The following is a 25,820-nucleotide window of genomic DNA, read 5'->3' on the forward strand; positions in this document are numbered from 1 at the left end:
CCCCAACTCCATCACTGGCCCCGCCTAAGGCCAATCTAGCCTCCAGCTACTCTCTATTTAGCCATTTAGCTGTGGTTGGGGGCTGGGCTATGGGATGGCAATGGTTTCCGGCCTGGGCTAAACTGGAGGCACGGTGTGAGGGGCGGTGGTGGGTCTGAAGGAAGTCATGAGGCTAAATGGACTGGATGTCTGCCAGAGGAGAGGGAGTGAGGATTCTAGGAAGGGTATGCTGTGGAGAGGGAACCGGGAGCCAGGAGTCAGAGCGGAAGGGTGTTGAGAGGTGAGGAGCAAAGGTACCCAAGGCCCAGATTTAATAACTGGTAGAAGTGAACCACAGGAAAAAGGAAAAACAAACAGGAACTTCAAAATGACAGAGAGGAGTGAGTAAGGGCATCCTGGGGACTTCAAAGCAACTGCAAATGCTGAAGCAGGAAGATGGTGATGGAGGGAGATTAGCTGCAAGTCTGGGGAAGTACAACCCTCAACCCTGACCACACAGATTACCATAAGCGAGGGAGGGCTAGACACTGGCAGCAAGCATCACAGACACATGCACATAAAACAAAAAATTCAGGAAAACAAAAAGACACACATAGAAAGAAACACGCATACACAGAGAAAACTTTCTGAAACCAAAGTCAAATATACACAACCCAAATATCACTGACAAAAACAAGATTCAGGCAACAGGAGAACCAGATGAAGACACGGCAGAAAGCAGGAGTATGAGACAAGAAGGCAAGGGTGGGGAGGTTGAAGCCTGGGGAATGATTTTGAAGAGATTGAGGAAGGAAAAGAAAACATGTGATGAGACTGGGAGGGTTAAAAGGAAATACAAAAATTCCACAGATGATGCACAGGTCTCAGCTGGTTTAATATCATCTGTCAATCTCCATCATCCTCACTCTCTCTGCCTCTCCCTGTCTTTCCATCCTTTCACCACCGTCTACAACACTGGACCCCACACTTAAAAGCTCTTACCCACTTTGAACAAGAAAACAATTCCTCACTTTCAAAATAAAGAGAACCACATTTGGGAGTTTCTTCTTAATTCCCCCACCAGCTTTTAGTCTCCCATTTTTTTCAAAAGAAAAAAAAGGATGTGTGCATGGCTTTTTATCATTTATATTTTCCATGAAGTGAAATTCAACAAAAATCACACAGTGATATTTTTTCTCATTTTCCAAACAACTGCTCTTGGGTTTGACACTTTATTCTCCCAAGTACTTCCCACGGAAGCCACAAAATGGCGCAACCCAAAGTGCTACAGTCATGACGAGGAATTTAGTAGTTTAGCGGGCAAAACTCCTTTTGTTAAGTCATTTTTTGGGTCAGTTATATAAAGGTGTGGCTGCTGGATCCACTGGGTCCATTTCTCAGAGCTCCCAGAGATGGCTCTACATACCATGATAGTTCAATGACCAATGTGGTAAACCTAGAGAGACTAACAGGGTGTGTACATTGCATCCAGAGGGTCATACCTTTTATCTCAAAGTTTCCTTCAGAAAACTCGGAAATCTTTCCATCTGCCTCACAAATAAACTCACAGTTTACTGACCCTGGAAATCTTTTCTGCTAATCTGTTGTTCACCCCCTACCTCATGAAGAAACAAGGTGGTAAAAGGGATTATATTTACATTCTTTTCTGAACACCCAGAAATAGGTAATATGTAATAACTTACTATTCTTCTTTATATTAGAGTAATAATAATAGTGACCAATCATGGTATTTGTTAAGCACTATTCTAAGCACTGGGGTAGATACTAATTAATCAGTTGGACACTGTCCTGATCCCACAAGGGGCTCTCCATCTTAGAAGGGCATGATTGGTTAAAAAATGGGGAAAATGGTATTTTTAGTTCTGTCTCTGTCTGTAGGATAAACTGGCATGCATCCAAGCTTGTTTTGGGTAGGTCTGTTATATTGTTGGGTTGTATTCTCCCAAGAGCTTAGTACAGTGCTCTGTACACAGTAAGCACTCATTCATTCATTCATTCAATAGTATTTATTGAGCGCTTACTATGTGCAGAGCACTGTACTAAGCGCTTGGGATGAACAAGTCGGCAACAGATAGAGACAGTCCCTGCCGTTTGACGGGTTTACAGTCTAATCGGGGGAGACGGACAGACAAGAACAATGGCACTAAACAGCGTCAAGGGGAAGAACATCTCGTAAAAACAATGGCAACTAAATAGAATCAAGGCGATGTACAATTCATTAACAAAATAAATAGGGTAGCGAAAATATATACAGTTGAGCGGACGAGTACAGTGCTGTGGGGATGGGAAGGGAGAGGTGGAGGAGCAGAGGGAAAAGGGGAAAATGAGGCTTTAGCTGTGGAGAGGTAAAGGGGGGATGGCAGAGGGAGTAGAGGGGGAAGAGGAGCTCAGTCTGGGAACGCCTCTTGGAGGAGGTGATTTTTAAGTAGGGTTTTGAAGAGGGAAAGAGAATCAGTTTGGCGGAGGTGAGGAGGGAGGGCGTTCCAGGACCGCGGGAGGACGTGACCCAGGGGTCGACGGCGGGATAGGCGAGACCGAGGGACGGTGAGGAGGTGGGCGGCAGAGGAGCGGAGCGTGCGGGGTGGGCGGTAGAAAGAGAGAAGGGAGGAGAGGTAGGAAGGGGCAAGGTGATGGAGAGCCTCGAAGCCTAGAGTGAGGAGTTTTTGTTTGGAGCGGAGGTCGAAAGGCAACCACTGGAGTTGTTTAAGAAGGGGAGTGACATGCCCAGATCGTTTCTGCAGGAAGATGAGCCGGGCAGCGGAGTGAAGAATAGACGGAGCGGGGCGAGAGAGGAGGAAGATATGATTGATTAAATCATAACAGAGTTTCTGGAGGTGGGTGAGGAGGTGTGAGGGTTAAATCTTTAAAACAAAGGGTAAAAAGGGAGTTGGCTTGTTCATCAAATTCCTTCCTCCACTGGCAACCACAGGCCAGTCTTAATGGATATTGACTCTCCTGTATGCTTCACCACATATGCCTCTTTGTAATTTGTAATTCACAAGTTACATTCAATTCCAGCATCTTCCACAGTGTAAATTACAGCACTGACTCCAGATTCAGCAAGCTGAAGAGACATTCAACCCAGCACATCATTCCCTAGGCTCCAAAAAGGGGGTCACTCCACTGCAGGGGAAGTCGAGGGAAGACAAGGAATGGAAAGGTTAAAAATTAGAAAACTGAAGGAGACATTACTCTGTTGGAAAACGTTTGAATAATAATAATAAACCCAAAAAAATCATTTCTGTGCATGATGGTCTTCTGGAATATTTGCTCCTTGCACATGTTGTACCAGGAAACTTTTCCCTTAGGGGAGAGTTTCCTCAATTTAAGGTAAAACTTTCCTGGATCTGTGGAATTATCTCCTCTTCCAAACTGTTACATAGAGAAAGCACAGATTTTTCCATTTTCCAGTTACCAATAAAGTCATAAATCAAAAGAGCTGTCGGAAATGGTGTCTACTTATTTTGCTGTGACACCGTAAGACAAAGGAAGGAAAGTTGCAATTAACAATAAAATATGCTGCTTTTGGACATAGCCATGAACCTCTATCAGAGGATATTGCCCAAATTCATGGGTCATGGCCACTAACCAAAGAATAGACTACATTTCTTTCCCTCTCCTCAAAATAATACTGGTTAAAAGTAGACTCTTCATCCATCCTCTTCCCAGAGGTAACACTATCATTATCAGCAGGTCATATTCAAAGACAAAGGATAACTTTATGCAGCTGGAGATTAGAGATATTTACTGTAAGAGGAAGAAAAAAAAACTACATTTGCAAACATTGACTGAAGGCAACTACACCATAATTACTGCAGTCACAAAGGAGGGGTGACCATCTCTACAAGGGCTCTGTGCTTTTCCCAATTCATTCATTCAATCGTATTCACTGAGCACTTACTGTGTGCAGAGCACTGTACTAAGCACTTGGAAAATATAATACAGTAACAGAGAGACAATCCCTGACCACTACGGGCTTACAGTCTTCGGGGGACGGGGGGGGGGACAGGACGGACAGACATCAAAACAAGTAAACAGGCATCAATATAAACAAATACTGATATATTTATATGTAAGTGCTGTGGGGTGGGAAGGCGGGGGAAGAGCAAAGGGATCAAGCCGAGGTGACTCGGAAGGGAGAGGGAGCTGAGGAAGAATATTTTTTCTGAGAGAGCTCACTGAATTTACTAATATATCTAAACAGAAACAATGCTATGTAGGCCAGACAAAATTCTATAAAACATCTGAATTACCATTTAGGAGAGGTGGAAAAAAATTTTTAGCTATCAAAGGAACTAATTCATAGGCTGAAAACGTCTAATAAAACTTGAAATACTCTTGCTAGACATTGTTATGTCTGCAAAATGCAAGGTCTTGTTTCTAAAATTGCTTTCTCCCTTTTTAAAACATCTCTATAAAAAGTTTTAAAGGACCTTTTGGTTTCTGGAGCAGTCACTACAGATATATCTATATAGATATATATAGATATATATATGATGGCTAGCATGCAAATGTATTAGAGATATGACAAATTTATTATAAAATCTCTGTGCTGAAATCTTTAGGAGTCTAACAAAATGTTTGTGAAATAATTTGAAATATGTGGTGAAAGTAGGGGAAAACCCATTTGCCTATTTTTCCTGATGGTTTGTCTGGGAATGACTGTATTTTCTTTCCCATGGGACACTTCCATTGAAAATATGAGGATTCAAAAATAATTATGTCTCTAAAAAATCATCTCCAGGAAGCCACAGTGACTTTTTAGAAAAGAAAATACACCATTCTGTGTGAAGCCCAGATCTGAGGTATTGTTCTGAACTACCAATCAATCAATTGTATTTATTCAGCATTTACTATAGGTATAACAATGTGTAAATTGCTTGGGAGAGTGCAAAATAACAGAGTTTGTAGACAGGTTCCCTACCCACAATGGGCTTATAGTATAGAGGGGGAAACAGACTATATAAATAAATTATGAATAGTACATAAGTGTTGTGAAGCTAAGGAAAGGGTGAATAAAGGCTGCATAACCAAAAGAAGCAAAATGGCTTAGTGGATTGAGCACGGGCCTGGGAGTCAGAAGGACCTATATTCTACTCCCAGTTCTGTCACTTGTCTGCTGTGTGACCTTAGGCAAATCACTTAACTTCTCTGGGCTTTAGTTACCTCAGTTGTAAAATGGGGATTAAGACTGTGAGCCCCATGAGGGACAGGGACTGTGTCCAACCTAATTTGCTTGTATCCACCTCTACACTTAGAACAGTGCCTGTCACAGAGTAAGCGCTCAACAAAATACCACAATTACTGTTATTAGTAGTAGTAGTGGTAAAAGGAAGTCAGAGAACTGGGGTAGGTGAGGGCAAAATGAACAAGTGCTTTAAGACCAACAGTAAGGAATTTATATTTGATTGGAGGTGGATGGGCAACCAAAAGAGGTTCTTGAAGAGTGGAGCAACATAGAGTTAACCATTTTGTAGAAAAATTATCTGGGAAACAGAATGAAGTATGGACTGAAGTGAGGAGAGACGGGAGGCAGGGAGGTCAGCAAGGAAGCTGATGCAGTAATCAAGATAGGATAAATGCTTGGATTAAAGTAGTAGCAGTTTGGATGGAGAGGAAAGGGCAGATTTTAGCGAATTTCGTGACACTGAATATGTGGGTTGAAGAGAGATGAGTCTATGATAATGCCAAGATTATGGGCTTTGTGCAGGAAAGATGGTGGTGCTGTCTACAGAGATGGGAAACTCACAGGGAGTACAGGGTTTGGATGGAAAATAAGGAGCTCTGATTTAGGTATATTAAGTTTCAGGTGTTCGGGTTAGAGATGTCCTGAAAGCAGGAGGAAATATGAGACTTAAGAAAAGGAAAAAGAACAGAGCTGGAGATGTAGATTTGGGAATCATCCACACAGAGATGGCAGTTGAAATCATGGAAGCAAATGAGTTTTCCAAGGGACGGGTGTACATGGAAAATAGGAGATTCAGAACTGAGCCTTGAGGGACTCCCACAGTTAGGAGGTTATAGGCAGAAGAGGAACACACAAAAGAAATGAAGAATGAGCAGCCAAAGAGATAGGAGACGTCAGTGTAAGTGAAGCCAAGTTGAGTAATGTCCAAGGCAGGCTGAGAAGTTGAGAATTAGAATGGAGTAGAGGCCACTGGATTTGGCAAGAAGGAGGTCACTGGTGACCTTTGCAAAGGCTGTTTCAGTGGCTGAAGCGGGCAGAAGCCAGACTGGAAGGGGTCAAGGTGAGAATTGGAGAAGTGGAGGCAGTGAGTGGAGGCAACTCACTCAAGAATTTGGTGAGGAATGGTAGGAGGGAGATGGGGCAATAACCGGAGGGAGTCTTGGGGTTAGGAGAGGCTTTTTGCAGGATAGGGGAGACATGAGCATGTTTGAAAGCAATGGGGACGAAGTAATTTGCCTGCTGTGTGATCTTGGGCAAGTCACAACTTCTTGGTGCTTCAGTTCCCTCAGCTATAAAATAACTCCTAGTTAGACTGTGAGCCCCATGTGGGAAGGGATTGTAGCAAAATTATCTTGTACCTCTTCCTATGCTTAATACGGTGCTTGGTTCATAGCCCTTAAATACCACTATCATTATTATTATTATTATTAGTGCTTCAAGTTCTAAAAACTGATGGGAACTATGCATGTAAATCCCTGACATTTCTTAGAGAGGATTTCAGATGAAATATAAGCTGCACAGTAACCAGATCATCTAACCGACAGTTGGCCCATTCAGTCCGTGGGAAGGGAGGAGAGTCCCTATCATTCGACCACAAGTTCTTATCCTGATTATGAAATAATGTGAATAGTTTCTAACGTGAATTCTACCCTGTGATTGAAGGAACAGCAACTGCAATGTGCTGCTGTAGGGTTGGAAGATGGGGGGCAGATGAAAGTGGGAAACAAAGGGAGTTTTGAAAGGAGACATGGGAAGAAACTCCCCTGGGATTTTTTTTTTTAATTTCACCTATTGTCCTTAATTTATGTTCATTTCTTCTTACAATCATTCATAAGTACCAAAAACAAGAAATCAGAACCCTTAATTTCTAAATAAGGTATTGTATGTGTCAATGAATAAAATTTACCATCCCACAGAAATTTTCTTACTAACCTGGGCTAGCTCTCTTTTATCCCTTGGACAGTCCCTGTGTATGACAGGGACAGTATCTAACCTGATTATTCTGTCTCTATCACTGTAATGTGGAATGTGGAAAATGTGGAAAAAATGTGGAAAGTGTGGAAAAATAACTCATTTATTTAATGTCTACCTTCTAGACTCTAAGCTCACTGTGGGCAGGGAATACATCTGTTTATTGTTACACTGCATCTTCCAAGCATTTAGTACAGTGCTTTGCACACAGTAAGCGGTCAATAAACACTACTAACTCATATGGATGTTGTGAGATAAGTGATGGGAAACCAACTCTTTGGAAGAGTAAAAGCACAACATAGAATTAAAGTATTTTTCAAAAATAAATTATGCCAGAAAATATGCTACTTTTACATCTGAGCTATTATTAAATCATTATTAAATAGAATTTCTTGTGGTCAATTATTTTGACCCAAGAAACAAAAGGATCATCTTCGAAGCAGCGTGGCTCAGTGGAAAGAGACCGGGCTTGGGAGTCAGAGGTCATGGGTTCGAATTCCAGCTCTGCCACTTGTCAACTGTGTGACTGTGGGCAAGTCACTCAACTTCTCTGTGCCTCAGTTACCTCATCTGTAAAATGGGGATTAAGACTGTGAGCCTCACGTGGGACAACCTTACTCTGTATCTACCCCAGTGCTTAGAACAGTGCTCTGCACATAGTAAGTGCTTAACAAATACCAACATTATTATTATTATCATTATTATTATTAAGTCTAACAAGACACAGCATTAGAAGCAGCGTGGTCTAGTGGAAAGAGCATGGGCCAAGGAGTCAAAGGACCTTCTTTCTCTGTGTCTCACCTTCTTCATTGTAAATTGGGGATGAAATATCTGTTCTCCACACTTCTTTGAATGTGAACTCCATGTGGGATAGGGACTGCCTCCAACCTGATTATCTTGTTTTTACCTCCGTGCTTAGTATGATGTCTGGCACATAGCAAGTGCCTAACAAACACCATAATTATTAAGAGTACTTAAAACTTTGAAATCTCCAGACTTTTTAAGCTTAAAGTTACATATTCTTCTATTGTTTTTCATCAGCAGTTGAGTGCTACTTTTCGGGCAGTGTTTAAGGAGTCTAAAATATAATGTGGTCACATTTACAAGAGCACAATGGGAAACCAAGCTGCCCATGTCTAAGATGCCCAAGTTCAGACCAACCCAAAGTTCTGTGGCTCTCAATCAATCAATGTTATTTATTGAGTGCTTACTGTGTGCAGAGCACTGTACTAAGTGATTGGGAAAATATAACAGAGTAAGTAGGCACAATCCCTGCCCTTGAGGCACTTACAATCTAGTGGAGAGAACACAACAATGTACCTTCTGGAGTCTGTGGAGCCAGCTCACTCCTTCCCCTTCCTGCTTTTGCAATTTAGGCAAGCTCACTCCGAGACTGCTTGGCTCTCTCCGATCACAGCTCTTAGAGCCGACTGGTAATAATAATGATGAATAATCATAATTGGGGTATATGTTCAGTGCTCATCATATCTCGTCTAATGCTGTCAAGTCGTCTCCGACCCATAGCGACTCCATGGACACATCTCTCCCAGAACACCCCATTCTCCATCTGCAATCGTTCTGGTAGTGTATCAGTAGAGTTTTCTTGGTCAAAATCCAGAAGTGGTTTAACAATACCTTCTTCCATGCAATCAACTTGATTCTCCACCCTTGACTCTTTCCCATGTCACTGCTGCCCTGCAGAGGTGAGTTTTGCCTTGTAGCAGATTGCCTTCCACTCACTAGACACTGCCCAAGCTAGGAATGGAATGGGTATGCCACTGCTTGATTCTCCCTCTCATAGCTGATACTGGTAGAGTACTGGAAGCTCTACAGGTGTCATCCTGAGAGGAAGTTCACCATGTACCAAGAACTAAAACATTGGGGCAGATATGAGTTAATAAAGGGAGGAAGAGTTTCTGTCCGACTTGGGGCTCACAGTCTAAGTTGGAGGGAGAATGGGATAAGAAAACAGAGGCAAAAATGTTAGATTATTTCCCCAAGGTAATGAAGCAAGGAAGTGGCGGGGATATAGTTAGAACTCGGATCCTCTGACTCTCAGGGCCGTGCTCTTTCCACTAGGCCTGAGGCCGTTCTAGGATGGAGGAGTGGCTACTGCCATGTTGACTGTTGATGTGCTATCAGCGCTTGGCAGCTCCCCTTGAAACAACGCCAAACAACCCCAAACCCACCAGGAGCACAGCCTATACCTCGACAGCCATGAGCAGGATGCAGGAAGTAGGTGACATGTAGTGTGTTTACTTGCTCTACCCATAAAACATTGTTATTAATAATAATGATATTTGTTAAGCACTTGCTATGTGTCAAGCACTGTTTAAAGTGATGTGGCAGATATATGTTATTCCAGGTCAGACACCGTCCCTGTCCCACACGAGGTTTACAATCTCAGTAGGAGGTAGTTCAGGTACTGAATCCTCACTTTAAAAATGGGAAAACTGAAGCACAGAGGAAGTGAAGTGACTTGCCCAAGGTCACACAGCAGACAAGTGGCAGAGCCAGGATTAGAGCACAGGTTCGGTGACACCCAGGCCCATGCTCTTTCCACTAGGTCAGCCAGGGATGCTAGGTTCTCTCCTGCACCACCTATTCCAAAATTTGAACAAGCTTATGAACATTTGCATTAAAGTAAAACTCCCCATGGTATGGAAGTAGTATCCTGGGAAAATGCTGCATTTTATGAAGTTATGTCTTTAGTACCAAATCCCAGGAAGAGCAAGCTAGTTTCTTAAAATACCTGTTCTCTCTCTAAGACTGTGAGTCTCACGTGGGACAGGGATCCAGTCAGCCATATTGCATTTACCTTGGTGCTTAGAACAGTGCTTTGAACATATACCACAATTGTTAGGTTTTTTAATATCTGTTAAATGCTTACTGTGTGCCAGGCACTGTACTAACCACTGGGGTAGATACAAGCTAACCAGGTTGGACACAGTCTTAATCCCAATTTTAGAGATGAGGTAATTGAGGCATAGAGAAGTTGAGAGATTTATCAAAGGTCACACAGCAGAAACCCAGGTCCTCTCACTCCTGGCCCATGCTGCTTCTCCTATTATTATTGAGGCCTTAAAATTTTCTTAACATACAGTATCATTTTCTCCTTGTTCCCTGCAACAGGGCACAGGGACCAGGAGGAGGAGAAAGATGGGGGAGTGCTGAGGAATGTGTCTGTTTACTGTTGTACTCTACTCTCCCAAGTGCTTAATACAATGCTCTGCCCACAGTAAACACTCAATAAGTACGACTGAATGAATCTGTACCACTCCAGGGATTGTGTAGCTGGTCCCCTGGAACACAACAAAAGAATCCAACTCAACATAATTTGAAAATATTTCAGATGAAGAGGTTTTACAGTATATGGACATTTAATGGTAGCAAACTACTGTTTTAGGAGGTTTATGGTGCTCCATGGGAAAACCAGAAAGGAAAAAATACTGGCCTCAGGAAAGAAGGCGTTCTGGCTGAATTATCTTGTAGTGACCCTGAAAGACATTACTTCTAAAGCATCTGTCTTTGGAGTACTTTGCAAATTCAAACCAATTAACCTAGTTTGAAAATGTGAGCTGGGTAAGAATTTCTATTTCACAAATGGGTAGATTGAAACAGATTTTTTTAATATTACAGAAGGGCTCAGTACATTTTTATCAGAGAACATTAGGTTTCTTATTTCAAGTACTGATAAAACTAGAGCAAGGAGACATCAAAATGCTTGATTACAAAAAACGTTTGGAGATTTACCTAATACACCCAGAGTTCACGGACTAAGATGTATAATACATTTAGAGTGCCAGAGTTTTCTACCAAGTTTCCTACCAAGGGTTTAATATCTCAAGGATAACACAGGGAAAATAGCCATTTAATAAACTCTTGATAACCCCAGGCCTAATTAACTTTTATCTACCCCAACATTAAAAACAGAGCTCAAAACGTTGCAATCACTTAATAAATACCATAAATAATAAAATAATGATAATGAAGGGGAAGACAGTGTTATCAACACAAAGCAATCAATCATACCAGAAGGTTGCGTGTTGATATCATGGTGGGGTCACAAAAAAGTTTTGGCAAGCAGCATGACCTAGTGGATAGAGCACAGACCTGGGAGTTAAAAGGACCTGGGTTCTAATCCCAGCTCTGCTGCCTGCAGTATGACCTTGGACAAATCACTTAACTTCTCTGTGCCTCAGTTACCTCATTTGTAAAATGGGAATTAATAATGTGAGGCCCATGGGTAAAATAGGGATTAAAACTGTGAGCCCCATGGGACATGGACTGAGTTCAACCTGATTATCTTGTACCTACCTCAGCGTTTAGTAGAGTGACTGGCACATAGTAAGTGCTTAACAAATAGAATAAGAATAAGAAATACAAAAGCGCTTAACCAATGCCTCAGTTATCATTATGATAACATAAAATTGATGATTGACTCTTATTTGTATCCTTTGGGTCCTAAAATATGGTGACTGCAGGCACCATATAACCCATGAATTTACTGCCTTGTATTCCTTCTTTGTCTCCCCTCTCCCACAGTACATATTTTACTGCAAGTCTGATGCGGACTATGGAACATGGCTGAATTAATATCCTTACACCATTTCCCAGAGCTTAGTGTAGAGCCATTCAACCTTTTTGGCCCTTCATAAATGTCATGAACAGAAATAAAAACGATACATCACGAGCAATGCAGCTTTAAGGCTATTATCTTTACTTTCTTAAACAACACATATCCCTAAGAAGAATAATTATTATTATTATGGCATTTGTTAAGCACTTACTATGTGCCAGGCACTGTCCTAAGCACTGAGATGGATAAAAGCAAATTGGGTTGGACACAGTCCCTGTCCCACGTGGGGTTCACAGTCTCAATCCCTATTTTACAGATGAGAGAACTGAGGCCCAAAGAAGCAAAGTGACTTGCCCAAGGTTACACATCAGGCAAGTGGCAGAGCCAGAATTAGAACTCATGGTCTTCTGACTCCCAGGCCCATTCTCTATCCACTACGCGTTTGTGCTTCATGGCATAAATAATAATTTCTGGTATTCATTATGCACTTACAATATGCCAAGCACTGTACTAAGTTCTGGGGATAGAAACAACATAATTAGATCACACACAGTCCCTGACCTATCGGGTGGGAGGGGTAGGGGTATCACAGACTGAGAGGGAGAACAGGTACCAAATCCCTATTTCACAGATGAGAGAAGCCTAGAGAAGGTAAGTGACTTGCTCAAGGTCACAAAGCAGGCAAGTGGCAGGGCTGCAATTAGAATCCAAGTTCTCTGATTCCCAGGCCCGTCCTCTTTCCACTTGTGATCTTAAAACAGTCGCCTAGTTTATCTTCAGGTAGGACTCCATCTAAATAAAGCATCTTGGACACATAAGACCCTATCTTCTTTCCTCAAGTTGTACATGTTAAGAGGCTCCTCCTTTTCCCTTAATAAATGCTGTTTGAAAATCACTGTAAAGCCCTTTTTGCAGGAAAAATTCAGAGAAAATATCAAAATTGTTTGCCTTTTAAGCCTTCTTTGTATTAAGTTTGAGACAAAAAAAATCATTAACTTGGCAGTGTGCCTGCTATCATTAAAATGAATTGTCCAAATGCAATGCAGTTATCTCAGAGCCAACAGCACAGCCCAGAAAATATCAGGTCTCTCTTTCCTAAGGTCAATCATCAAAATCTCTTCTGAAATCTTTCTTCAAAAATCTTTATTCAAATACCATAAGATAGTGTGAAAAGGCAGAAAGCAATATGGCACAGTTGGGAGAATTACAAATCTCAATACAGTGTGTACAAGTGACACAGAGGGGTGAAAATAGTGAAGACATACAGAAAGTGATGATAAAATCTTAAAATCATATGCCGCAACCTGGGCACAAAAAATCATTTTCATTCACAGAAAATGCCTCAATATGCCTACCTACTTTGGATATTTAAATGCAATTTTTAGTAGAGGCTGTCAGTGCAATCACAAAACATCAAAGTCATCTAAATAAGACTAAGAGAATATGCAGCAGAAATGCTGCAGTCTGGGAGGGTAGGAGGTTTAATTTGATTCGTTGCTTTGACCTGGATCTGTGGTACAGAAGGATCCATCTGCCTGTCAAAAATATTGGGGATTGTTCGTTTCCATACTAAAACAGCATGACTAAACTTCGCCATCATATTTTTGGCAATCTGAAGTCATAATGTGAGAATAAAAGATCCCAATCTTTCCATTGTGCTGTTTCATCAAGCTTCTCCTACCAATAACTCAAGCTTACTTCTAATTATGAAATTCCCTACATTCCATTCCCCCAAGTCACTGGGTCTCTGGAATTATGCCTGAGAAAAAGTTCCAAAATTAAGTTGGGGCACTCGAAATAACCAATTTTATAAACTTCAGTTAAAAAAAAGCTATTATGCACAGTTCATTTATCTAAAACACTAAAGAAGCAGCCCTAATTCTAAAGCTGATGCAAGAGCTGGGGCTAATGCTTTAAACACAGGTTTCAGAGTACAATGGAAGGATCCATTTCCGAATGAAAATTTCTGAAATTTAAAAAAAAACAAAAACCTAGGCTTAATTGTGTTTTCAGGAATACAAGCAGCAGTAGATTAGAACTGAAAGAAAAAAGAAAAAGAAACTATATTTCAGCCCTTCTCAAATGTGGATACTTTCAAATCTTTACCAGCTTAGTAGTCATTATTTTGAGTCTGTTATCAGGTAGCTGAATTCAATTTTCGAAGAATTAAAGCCCTTTGAACAGTCAACAGTAATCTAGCCACGGACCCCAATTAGAAATCTTTAGATCCTCAATTTTCTTCTCAGCTTCCTATATTGTACTATGAGTGCTTACAAACTCCTATCCATGGGAGCCATCGTGAGCTGCATCATTTCCAATTTTCCAGTTATATCATCTGCAGCACGCCTGGCAACTAAGTCAGAAAATACTTGACATGTTAGGTTTAAAACAAGCAGTTCAGCAAAACTAAAAGGTCTAAAAATCTGGCTCCCAGCTGGCAAGAAAAGTAGCACAAAAATCCCCCCTTTACTTGGGAGCAAAGCACATTTGTCCCCAAATGACTGCAAACTCTTAGAGGAACTACTTAAGTCAAATGTAAAACTCTGGCCCAAGATTTATAAATTCCCTCACCCCCACCCACTTGTCTCTCCAAATTAGGAAAACACAATATAGTTTCTTTATTAGAGATCTAATTGATAATTAATTAGAGAAGTAGTGTGGCCTAAAGGAAAGGGCACAGGGCTGGGAGTCAGAGGATATGGGTTCTAATTCCAGATTCATTCAGTCGTATTTATTGAGCGCTTGCTGTATGCAGAGCACTGTATTAAGTGCTCTGCCACTGGTCTGCCGTGAACTTAGGCTGCACTTCTCTGTGCCTCACTTACCTCATCTGTATAATGGGAATTAAGACTGAGTTTCATATGGGACATGGACTATGTTAATCTTTATTATCTTCTATCTACACCTATATATAGTACAGTGCCTGGTACATAGTAAGAACTAAATATCATTAAAAATAAGAAGAACAATTATGGTATTCATTAAATGCTTACTATGTGCCAAGCACTGTTCTAAGCTCTGGATAGCTACAATGTAATCAGATTGTCCCACATGGGGTTCATAAACTTAATCCCCATTTTACAGAAAAGGTAACAGAGGTACAAGAAGTCAAGTGGCTTGCTCAAGGTCACACAACAGACAAGTGTCAGAGCCAGGATTAGAACCCACATCCTCTGACTCCCAAGCCCGTGCTCTTTCCACTAAGCCATGCTGCTCTAAGATAACTTGTTATTCTTCTTTGGGTTCAGAAGTGGAAAGTGGCTTCTAAAGAGTATTCCTCACCCCCCTGCTAAAATAGACCCTCTCACTGGGGACCTGATGGTTAAGCAGTGGCTGCAGGGGGTCAGAATCAATCAATTAATCAATGGTATTTAGAGCCATGCATTAAGTGCTTGGGAAAGTATAACACAATAGACTTGGTAGACCCAATCCCTGCCCATAAGGAGTTTACAGTCTAAGGAGTGAGATAGGCATTAAAAGAAATTACAGATGGGGAAACAGATATAAAGATATAAGGACACCCTTCATCATTTTTTTAGAATGACCTGAAGCCAATTCACCATCATTCAAATCACTTGAAGCCATCCTAGTTTCACTGCTTACTTTTGTAGTGCCTAGAACTATTCTCCATTACTTGTAGTCCTGAATTGAAACTCTTCACCACTGGCTTTAAGGTACCTAAACAGTTCTATCCCCCACTACTTCACATTTTCCACTATAATTCAGCTCACATCCTTCATGCCTCTCAATCCACTCTGACTCCCTCACCTCCCTCTCATCTACCCGGAACTCCTTCCTTCACATAATAATAATATTAATGATAGTATTTGTTAAGGGCTTACTATGTGCCAAGCACTGTTCTTCACATCTGACACAGCGCTGCTCTCCCAATCTCCCCCTCGTCATATATCCTCCAGGAGGTCTTCCTTGATGAGTCTCTCAACTCCCCACCACATTTCTCCCCCTCCTGCCACTTCAGCACTTTTATGTCACCTACACACTTTGGTGCTTATATCTCCCTTCCAGTAGCTCTTACATACTGATCCCTAAACTCCTCTGCTTCTCCCTACCTGTAATTGATTTTAGTTAGTCTCCCTCATTAGATTGCAAACCCTCTGAGGTCAGAATCATGCCTGCTAAATAATGTATTTTTTCATAGGTTTGGTACAGTGCTCTGCAGAGTAAATGCTCGATAAAGACTGTTGATGGACTGCTTTGGTGGAAAGAGCACTACTTTGAAAATGAAGAGACCAGAGTTCTGCCCATAGCAGGTTAATATGGGTGGAGAGTGCATGTGTACTTGGCAATGGGATAAGCCTCTGCCTCCATGTCTATTTATATTGCTAAACTGTACTCTCTCAAGTGCTTAGTTCAGTGCTCTGCACCCAATAAGAGCTCAATAAATACAACTGCCTGACAGATGGTCCTATTTTCAGTGAGTTGGTCCTCTGACTGTTAACAATACAGCACCATAGATGTGATGCAGCATGGCGCAGCAGACAGGGCACTGGGCCTGGGAGTCAGAAGGTCATGGGTTCTAATTCTGGTTCCACCACTTGCCTGCTGTGTGATCTTGGGCAAGTCACTTCACTTAGTATCTACCCCTGCGCTTAGTACAGTGTCTGACACAGAGTAAGCACTTAGATACCACTATTGATATTAATAATAATAATAATGTTGGTATTTGTTAAGCACTTACTATGTGCAGAGCACTGTTCTAAGCGCTGGGGTAGATACAGGGTAATCAGGTTGTCCCACATGAGGCTCACAGTCTTAATCCCCATTTTACAGATGAGGTAACTGAGGCACAGAGAAGTTAAGTGACTTGCCCACAGTCACACAGCTGACAAGTGGCAGAGCCAGAATTCGAACCTATGGACTCTGACTCCCAAGCCCGTGCTTTTTCCACTGAGCTACACTGCTTCTCTAGCACCAGGTGCCTCTGTATCCGGTATTTCCTCCCTCTGCTCCTTTAGCCAATCAAGTTTCACAGGTCAGACATTGTTACCCACGCTCTGAGAGGGAAACAGAATAATTCTGGAGCAAGGCAGGGATGGTCAAGGTCCCCCAGAGAAATGCTCTAGGTTCCAACAAACTCTGGGTCCTTCCATGAAATGGTGTGCATGATGCCATCATGTTACCCTGCAGGCGCAGAACAACATGTAATAAATTTGTAATAAAAAGGAACACCCCAAATGTCAATAAAATTAAAGATTCTTTACATAATGTTAACAGTAAATATATAAAGATTCACCTCCATAATTTTTTTTTAACATTCACAAACTTTTGCAGTATCCCTTTAGAGCTCTACTCAGTAATTAAAATACTCCTTGTCTATGGTACATTGGACTGTCAGAATTTATATTTTGCATTTTACAACTTGGAAATATAAATGCCCAGTCTGCTGTGTGTCTCTGGGCAAGTCACTTCACTTCTCTGTGCCTCAGGTACCTCATCTGTAAAATGGGGATTAAGGCTATAAACCCCGTGCGGGACAAGGACTGTGTCCAACCCAATTTGCTTGTATCCACCCCATCGGTTTTCATAGTGCCTGGCACATAGCGTTCAACAAATACCACAATTATTATTATAGTTAATAATATAATTACATATTGAGTTTCAGGCTTTGTGCTTTTTTGAAAAAAGACAAAAGGAGAAACAAGAAATTATATACCCTTACTCATTAAAGCAGCAGCAAACCTGATTACAAAACACATCAGTCACAGTGACAATTATAGGTGGCTAAGAATTTCTACTGACACCTGCTTTATGGCAATTCTGCATTTTCCTTAAACTACTTACAATATTCACTCAGAAGATCATTTTGACCAAAAAGCCTTTAAATTGCCAAAATAATCCTTTGCTTATTTCTAATTGGAAAATGGTTGCCAATTTCATCATTTTTCTTCTCATGGATGAAACCAAACTGATAAATTTCACCCCAATTAGGTAATTTTCAGGAAATTATGAGTTAGGGGAAAAAGTCATAGATTGTGTTGTATCATATTATTAATTATAATTTCTACCACATAACATGTGTAGAGTCTTCAACATTCCTGTAGACAGTCATTTGAAAAAACATGTGCTTGCACCACGTTCCTATTAATTTGTGGCCTAACTTCAAAAGTAGATGATTCTGAAATATCCAAAGCCTACAAAAAATTGTGGGGAACCTGAGATACAGGCTTTTTTCCTTCTCTGTGCCCACTCTTTACTACACTTCCTTCTCCACTTCCGTCCTCTGATGAACCCAGAGAACTAGCAGTATAAGTATTTTAGTTATCAAAGAAAACTCACTTTAGGAAATTTGTGGGTAAAGGTGCCACACATCTGAGCATATGAGACACGTTGAAATACTAAATTTTTGTTGCAATACCCTCCCTGGCTTTATGCAACTCAGTCTCTCAGTTCCCCTTTTTAAAGTAGACATAAAGAAGGTAGCAAAGAGAATGAATCAAAGCTCGCTTAAAGTGCTTGAAATAAGGTGAGTACAATACATTTTAATATAATCTTCCAGAGAGTAAGACAGTACATATAGTAAACACCCATTCCAAAAAATGGAAATTTGTCTTGAACAATACTGCTAATGATGAACAAATTTGAGTCTACAGATGAGAAGTGGAATTTGAGCAGCACTGGCTTGGAAAAGCTGCCGACAGAGGTGCAAAATATAACTGATGAAAACAAAGTTATTACTGGCGTCAGTATAAGTGTTGTGCAGGAGTAGGGGAGGGAAACACAATTTGGGGCATTTGGTGGTATGTGAATAAAATGCAGAAAAGGGGAAAAATAACACTGATGTGCCATAATTTGGGGTTCGACCCTATATTTTAGAAAAACAAACACATATGAGCTCAGAATGAAAGAGAACAATTGTCCAGTGCAAAGAAATGGTACCTAGGGAAAAACCTCATGGCTGATGTAACAGTATCCCAAGAGGGTGTTCTACAATGTACCCAGTTCCTAGCAACATCAACTAATTAAATGGGAAAAAAATTTGTTGGCTAAAATATAGCTGCAACAAGTTTCACAGTTCAGGTACTAAACAAAGGCAGCAGAGCATATTAAATGACTGATGAGAAAAAGAAACAATACAAGACTTTAAAAGAAAAGTATAAGGAAATTAAAGTTCCAGAAACTGCACTCTAACTCAACATAAAGAGCAAAAGAAGAAAGGATTAATCTTTTCATTTTTTCCAGTTCTAAAACGTTATTAACTAGGCTCCTTCCACCAAGATGTAACCTTGCATGGTTTCATTGGCCTTAACCCAGTGCTTTATAATGATTTAAAATAGAATGTTCTGGGTTATCTACCCTGAAACCACATACCTGAGGGAAAATGAATGTATATAATGCGAAAACAAGGAATTTATAGAGGGAATGTGGTGTTACTCAATTTGGGCCCTAAGCTTATGTTGTGACTGAGTATCCAAAACCATTCTTCCCTTTCTTAATATTTTGGAACAATATATATAACAGCATTCATTTAATCACTTTTGATAACACTGAAAAATGAGTATTACCAAGGGGCAACAGACTGGGATTACCCATTTCTTGCTATTAAAACTAATTTAGTACTGTGAAAATGCTTGTAGTACAAGATTCACTTTATTGCTTTCCCTACTACAAAATGAGAACTACAGACACTGATTAGAGGATTTTAAAATTGTCCACTATCCTTTCAATCCCTATACAGTGAACAACGTACACTGCGTGGTTTTTTTTTCTTTAATTTTAAAGGATGGAAAAACATAAGTATAAATCCAATACAAATAAAGTAATGACATTTTGAACACTGAACACTGATGCCAATAGGCCCAGAAAATTTAATGAAGTCTTAATGGGAAAAAGCACTATGCTATATATATATTTATACATACACACTACAGAAGAAAGATGAATGTCTCAAGTTGAGCATTTTTTATTGCTAGAATCAAGGGTTGCTCATTCAAGTTCCAGGCAGCCTCTAAAAATAAGTAGAGCTATTGAAAAAGTCTGTCAATGGCATTTTATTGCACTTCTAAAGGGAAATTATGTTCTTTGCTTTTGGTGATGTAAGCACTTCAGCTACTTTTGCTAAGAATAATTCAAATTCTAGCAATGACATTAAAGTGATGAAAAGATAGAACAATGAAGGAATAAAAAAATAAGGTAAGAAGATGACCTTACAAGGATTAGTGAGGCATGATAAATGCAGTAAAATGAATACAGCTCTTCCTGAATAGGAAGATGGAATGTAAAGAAGCAACAAAGCAAAAGAAAAGAGGAAGGGAAATGAGGAGAAAAGATCTCAAGATAAGTCATTAAAAAAAAAAAACAAATGCTTTTGAGGAAGTTAGGAAATAAACTGAGAATATGCAGGAATAAATTATTTTCGTGAATCTGGGAAAGCATGCATATTACTGTTCAAGAATAAATACCAACAGATCAATCATAAGCATTTACTTACTGAGTGCCAATAAGCAGATCACTACATTAACCCTTTGGATGTACAGACAAGCTGAGGAAATCTAGCAGAAGGCAGACAGAACCACTGAAACCCTTGTCAAAGACCTGTCTGTGGGGACTTTACCCAGCTGTATAAACTAATACAAGGCCAAAGTATTGTAAATAATAATAATTATGATGGCTGTGGTATTTGCTAAGCGCTTACTATGTGCCAAGCTAACTACGGGGGTAGATATAAGATAATCAGGTCTCACATGGGACTCACAGTCTTAGGCAGGAGAACCAGTATTGACTCCCCATTTTGCACATGATGGAAGAAGTTAAATGACTTGCCCAGGGTCACACAGGTCTGTGGTGGAGTCAGGATTAGAACCCAGGTCCTCAGACTCCCAAGCCTGTAATTAGCACCATGAATAGAAAAAATACCTTAAAAATAACGAAGAATTGGAAGTGGCTATCTACTACATAGGTTAAAACACTAGGTATGATGGAAGGGAGGGGATCCTAATCTGGGAGTAGCCCCACTCAATCATATTTATTAAGCTCCTATCTGTAATTTATTTTGGTGGCTACCTCTCCTGCCATATTGTAAGCTCCTTGAGAAAAGAGATCCTGTCTACTAAATCTATGTACTTGCCCCAAGTCCAGTTCTCTAAATCATCTGGTGGGAATAGCAATGGACCAGGAAGGAGTCAAGAGACCTGCATTTTAGTCCCTGCTCTGACACTGGCCTGCTGTGGGACCTCTGGCAAGGCACTTAAGCTCTTGAGGCCTCTGTTTCCCTTCTGCAAAATGAGAATAGACTGTGAGTCCTTTGTGGGACAGGGATTTAGCATTTAGCACACAGTAAATACTTAAAACATGCTATAATTTTTGCTGACTGCCTACAGTGCAAAGAATACTGTATTCAACAGTCTCCAAGTTTACAAAACTAATGTGGAGGAACATAGTTGTAGATATACAAGGGGAGCAGGAGGTAAAAATATAGATGTAATCAGATGCAACCACTGTTTCTGTTTCCATAAGTGATCCTTTTTAAAAATTAAGTTAGCACTGTTTTCTTAAGAGGCAAGCCTCATAAGTGGGAACCAATACCTTGGTAAAAACTTTAAGATGTAAACTATTATTGGAACCATTTTTTTTTTGAAGGCTAGTGAATTTGGGCAACAACTAAGAAGTCCAGTACCTACCAGTGTGCAATGCCTTCCTCATCTGTGATCTCAGTAAGGCAAATGAACTCTGCAGTTTCTAGTAAAAATAGCTGGACCGGGTTGCTACTTTTCTTAATATAAGCACATACAAGTATTGGGCAGGTATAGAAAATGAACAATCTAGGTATTCTGTTGTGTCCTAAAACAAATAAAACAGCTAGGATTTGAATATGTCATATATAGGTCAAAAGATACATCCCTGTTCTCAATGCTCAGCTACCTTAAAAGCTGATATAAAACATCTTCCAGAGTGTGAGAAATATGTCGCTTAGATTACAAGCAAAATAGCAACAGAGCTTCCATTTTTATGTTGGATGATGGCCTTGCATTAGTCAGGGGCATGAGTTTAAAACCTAAGGGCCAAAGCAAGCCCACAAGAGGTGTTATATGGGACAGAGGAAGAGATTGGGATGGCGTGACAATTCCTTTAAAAGCATCTGCTGTCATCAGCAGAGCAGTTCCTCCATCCTCCCGTTCCAGTGGTTAGCAAAATGCTTGCACATAGTAGGCACATAAATACCACAATTACTATTATTACAACAATCAGATGGACAGTGTGCTTCAGAGGGTATTTCAGAGTGTGCAAGGATGTCCACAGTTGATCTTACTTCACTGGCATTAACTCAAGAGTAAAACATCAGACCTCTCATCTGTTATACAACCTTGCAACTCCCCTTGACTTCAGGACATGTCTAGTGAAGAGAAATAGTATTTATTGAGCATCCGCTGCATTAAGTGCTTGGGAGGTAGGCAAACAAAGCAGCTAGCTAGAGTTCACCTGCCATGCCCCTTAATTCCAGAAAGGGGCCAAAGGCAGAGCTGCTGGTTTCACCTAAGTGCTCAATAATTATCATTACTTATGCTGGAGAGAGCACCTCCTTTTGTCGTTTAAGGCCCATATCCATTAGTGGGGCCAGAGGGGAGGTAGGGAAATCCTATCAACCTATGAGACTGGTTAATCCCATCCTAGTTGTGTTCTTTCTACTCACTAGCACTGTCCCATTCAATTTTATCCTCCTTTGATGGGACTTTTCAAGTTAGACCCAGGTAACTCTAAATCTTTTATAGTCTTCCAAAGTACTAGCAGACCCACCCAATTTGGTACTGTTGACCAATTTGATGAGAATGATCCCAATTTTCTCATCCAGTTCTTCAACAAAAATAATAAATTTTACTGGTCCAGATCCCACTTAAGCTCCCTAGGGATTATATTGAGCCCTGGATGACTGTCCCCTTCAGTTGTAACCCACAAGCTACCTAAATATTCTTGGAACAGTACAATGGTCAAGACCAGACCTCCAAAGCAGGTTCCTTTGGTAGGTCTTACAACCAAGTAGGCCTTAAACATCAGCTTGTTAAACTAACAGGCCTTAATCAGGGTTTATTTCTTCCCAGATGTACTGACAGGCTCTAGTCCAAAGGGTAACTGGAGTTGGATTAGGAAGGATGGGCCATAGGCTAGTGGGCCAGGAGTAGATGTCAGAGTGGAGGCTACGAAGTGACCTTTCTTCTTTGAAGAAAAGGCTCTTTATAAATCCAGGGTAGTGTTCAAGTAATTACATGTTGAGCAATAGAGGTTAAAGTGACTTGGCTGGGCTATAACCTCCATTCCTCCTATGTTATTTCTTCCTTCTGTAAAGCCTGGATGACATTTAGGATTAAGAGAGGAAGGCAGTAACAGGGAAGGATTGACAAGGTCACAGAATTTTGAAAGCACCTGGAGAGGAAGCAAAATTGTTCTTTACTCCAAGTATATGAGTGTGTGTGTGTGCGCACGTGCACACGTGTGATTGTGTGTATGCCTGAGCACATACACATAGGCTGTGAAGGATGAAACAAGGCCCTGACTTGGGACAATGCCGAACAGGAAGGGCATTATTCTCCTGGAGAGACAACAAAGAGACATATAGTACCAATTTCCAGGGTAAACTACAGTCTTCTTGCAATCTGAACTACAGTTAAAAAGGTATGTGATTAGCATAATGGCTGTGTATATAAAGTAACCAGCTAAAACCGTTCCCATTTACTTCTTTAATAAAGGCTGGCTAGGGGAGGGGAGTTGCTTCCTGTGTTTGTGATGGGGTTACACTCTCAGCATTCCTAGCGTGTTTTTCTTTTGAGAAGGTTGGGGGAGGAGGGTTTGGTAAATTTTTAAATCCTATGACTGACTAACAGTAGCAAATTTCCTGTTTAAGAGAAACTCCCATGATTAAAAATTAATAATGACCTTGCAAGTAAGAGTTATATTTAACTAAGCCATTTATTCATTGCTCCTGAGGAAGCTTTCATGGAGGGCGTGTCATTAATATGATGTTTACATTTAATGACAAAGATCAAATTATAACCCAGCTACTCCAATGAGGCAGTTTTAATTACTTTGTCCAAATGATGAAAGAACAAAGTTTCCCTGCATTGAAATGCCCTGCACAAGGTGCAGGAGCAATGGTGAGCCCATTCACTGTCCCCTCCCTAGGCCAAAACTGGTTCCCATGCGATTCCCTACCATTCTCAAAGCCTTCTTCCTTTAGTCCTGGAGTCACCTGCTTTGCCTGCCTTTCTTCTCAGCAGTTTGCATCTCTTTTTTTTTTTTTTTTAACCTTCTTGCAAAGGCAGATCCTGGAATCACAAGTTTGTGCCTACCGCTTCCTTCTCATTAGCTCACTGTGGACAGGGAATGTGTCTACCAATTCTGTTATATTGTACTTTCCCAAGCACTCTGTGCTAGATTTTCTGCATATAGTAGGTGCTCAATAAATATGACTTACTGATTATGGTGAGGATGAGCTGTCTGTCGCATAAGGTTTTCATGGATCCTTATGAGATGTTGTAAACCTTTCCCGCCTGAAAAATCCACGGGTACACTTTAAGTCATTTACTTTTCCAAAATGTTTTAAAATTCATTGCCATATGGTGAAACTGTGTTTTTGTTTGTGGTTGTTACTGCTCATTTTTAGTTTGAGCCTTTCATAGTTGTACATTCTTTTAATATTCATTATTCATTTTAACGCACTATTCAGCACCAAAACCAAAATACAAAATGCTTACTTCTGTTTGTATGAGAAACTGGGGATCATAAAAGTTAAAACGGCTTGCCAATAGTCCTCCAGCAATGACACACAAATTAAGGCCAACTGCTGATTAACTGGCCGAGTCACAGTACTGCACTGCTCATTATGCTCCATCTCTAATATTCTTACTTTTCAAAATTCAGGGGATGAGTTTCCTATCTGACTCCACATCACATAACCGTTTGCTGGAAATGTAACCTTCAGGCCTGCACAGAGAGGAGAGTTCAACCTAAAAGTCTAAGCATTTAGCAGTAGTGATAGTATTTATTAAGCACTTACTGTGCACAGAGTACTGTACAAAGCACCGGGAAGACATATACCACTGGGAATTAGACACAGTCCCTTTCCTCTGGGGACTCACCTGCCATAGACCTCATGAATGTAGATCAAACTGCCTAAAATTTGATCAGAAATACCATTTAATGACTTTTTCTTGTGGATTTTGACTTTTCAGAAATTGGACTCACAATTAAGTCACCACTTCCCAAGACCTCGTATGAACTAATGGCTGAATACATTCCGTGTTTTCATTGCTAACCTGTGGTTTTGTCTGAAGATGAACTAGACGGTTCATTTACATCTACTTTTTCACGGAACCATTTCCCATTCTGAAAACCAAGCTTAATTTGATCATGCACATATCATCGCAAATTTCAGTCAGTTCCTTTCCAGGAAGTTCTTAGAAAAGAACATTAACATGATAATTAAATAAACACCAGGCAAGAATATCCTGGAATTATAAAGGGCGGACTTTACCTGTTTTATCATTATAGGTTTATTTGTTTTTTCTTGTAGAAAATCCACATCCTCACACCTCTGAACTAGGATAGATAGGATTCCGCATTCAAAGGGGCAACCCTCCCCCACCCCACCCCTTGTGCCAACTTTTCATTTTGAGGGTGTCTTTTGGGGGGGGGGGGCGGACAAGGACAGAGGGGACAGACTTCAACAAGCTGAAAACCTATAAAGCCACTACTATAGGATCTTATCAGCCCTGTTTGGCAACTCTCAGGTCCCATCAGAGACCTGAGGTGAGTGAGGCCCGGAGTCCAGCTCAAACAGCTGAGGGGATGATTGCCTCCATTGGCCCCAGGTAGCTGACCCGCTTAGAACTGAAATCTTTATGCTTTAACTGGGAAAATCTGCCAAGATCCAAAACCAGTCCCAGGGTGGTTCCAACAAGGTTTATGGAAAGAGGGTGGGGTCTGGGGCACAAAAACCAGGTTTCTTAATTGGGGCACTATTGCTGACTCCACCTTCTTGCTTACTACTGACCACAGATAAAGCCCAGAACACGGAAACTTCAAATTGGACCTCCAGAGTTTTTCTATTCCATCCTCCTTTGATATTCTGAG

The 25,820-nt window shown here is 40.7% G+C and overlaps 1 protein-coding gene and 1 non-coding gene across 11 annotated transcripts in view; both read right to left on the bottom strand.

The window, feature by feature from the left end:
* MBNL3 (muscleblind like splicing regulator 3) overlaps window positions 1-25,820 on the bottom strand; it is a 157,683-nt gene that overhangs the window by 104,993 nt on the left and 26,870 nt on the right. The gene's annotated exons all lie outside the window — the stretch shown is intronic.
* LOC114813065 lies at window positions 8,873-9,010 on the bottom strand. The gene has a single exon (XR_003760677.1). It is a non-coding gene; the product is annotated as a small nucleolar RNA SNORA7 (small nucleolar RNA).

This window comes from Ornithorhynchus anatinus, chromosome 6, assembly GCF_004115215.2.
Source record: "Ornithorhynchus anatinus isolate Pmale09 chromosome 6, mOrnAna1.pri.v4, whole genome shotgun sequence".
In the NCBI taxonomy this organism is placed as follows: Eukaryota; Metazoa; Chordata; class Mammalia; order Monotremata; family Ornithorhynchidae; genus Ornithorhynchus; species Ornithorhynchus anatinus.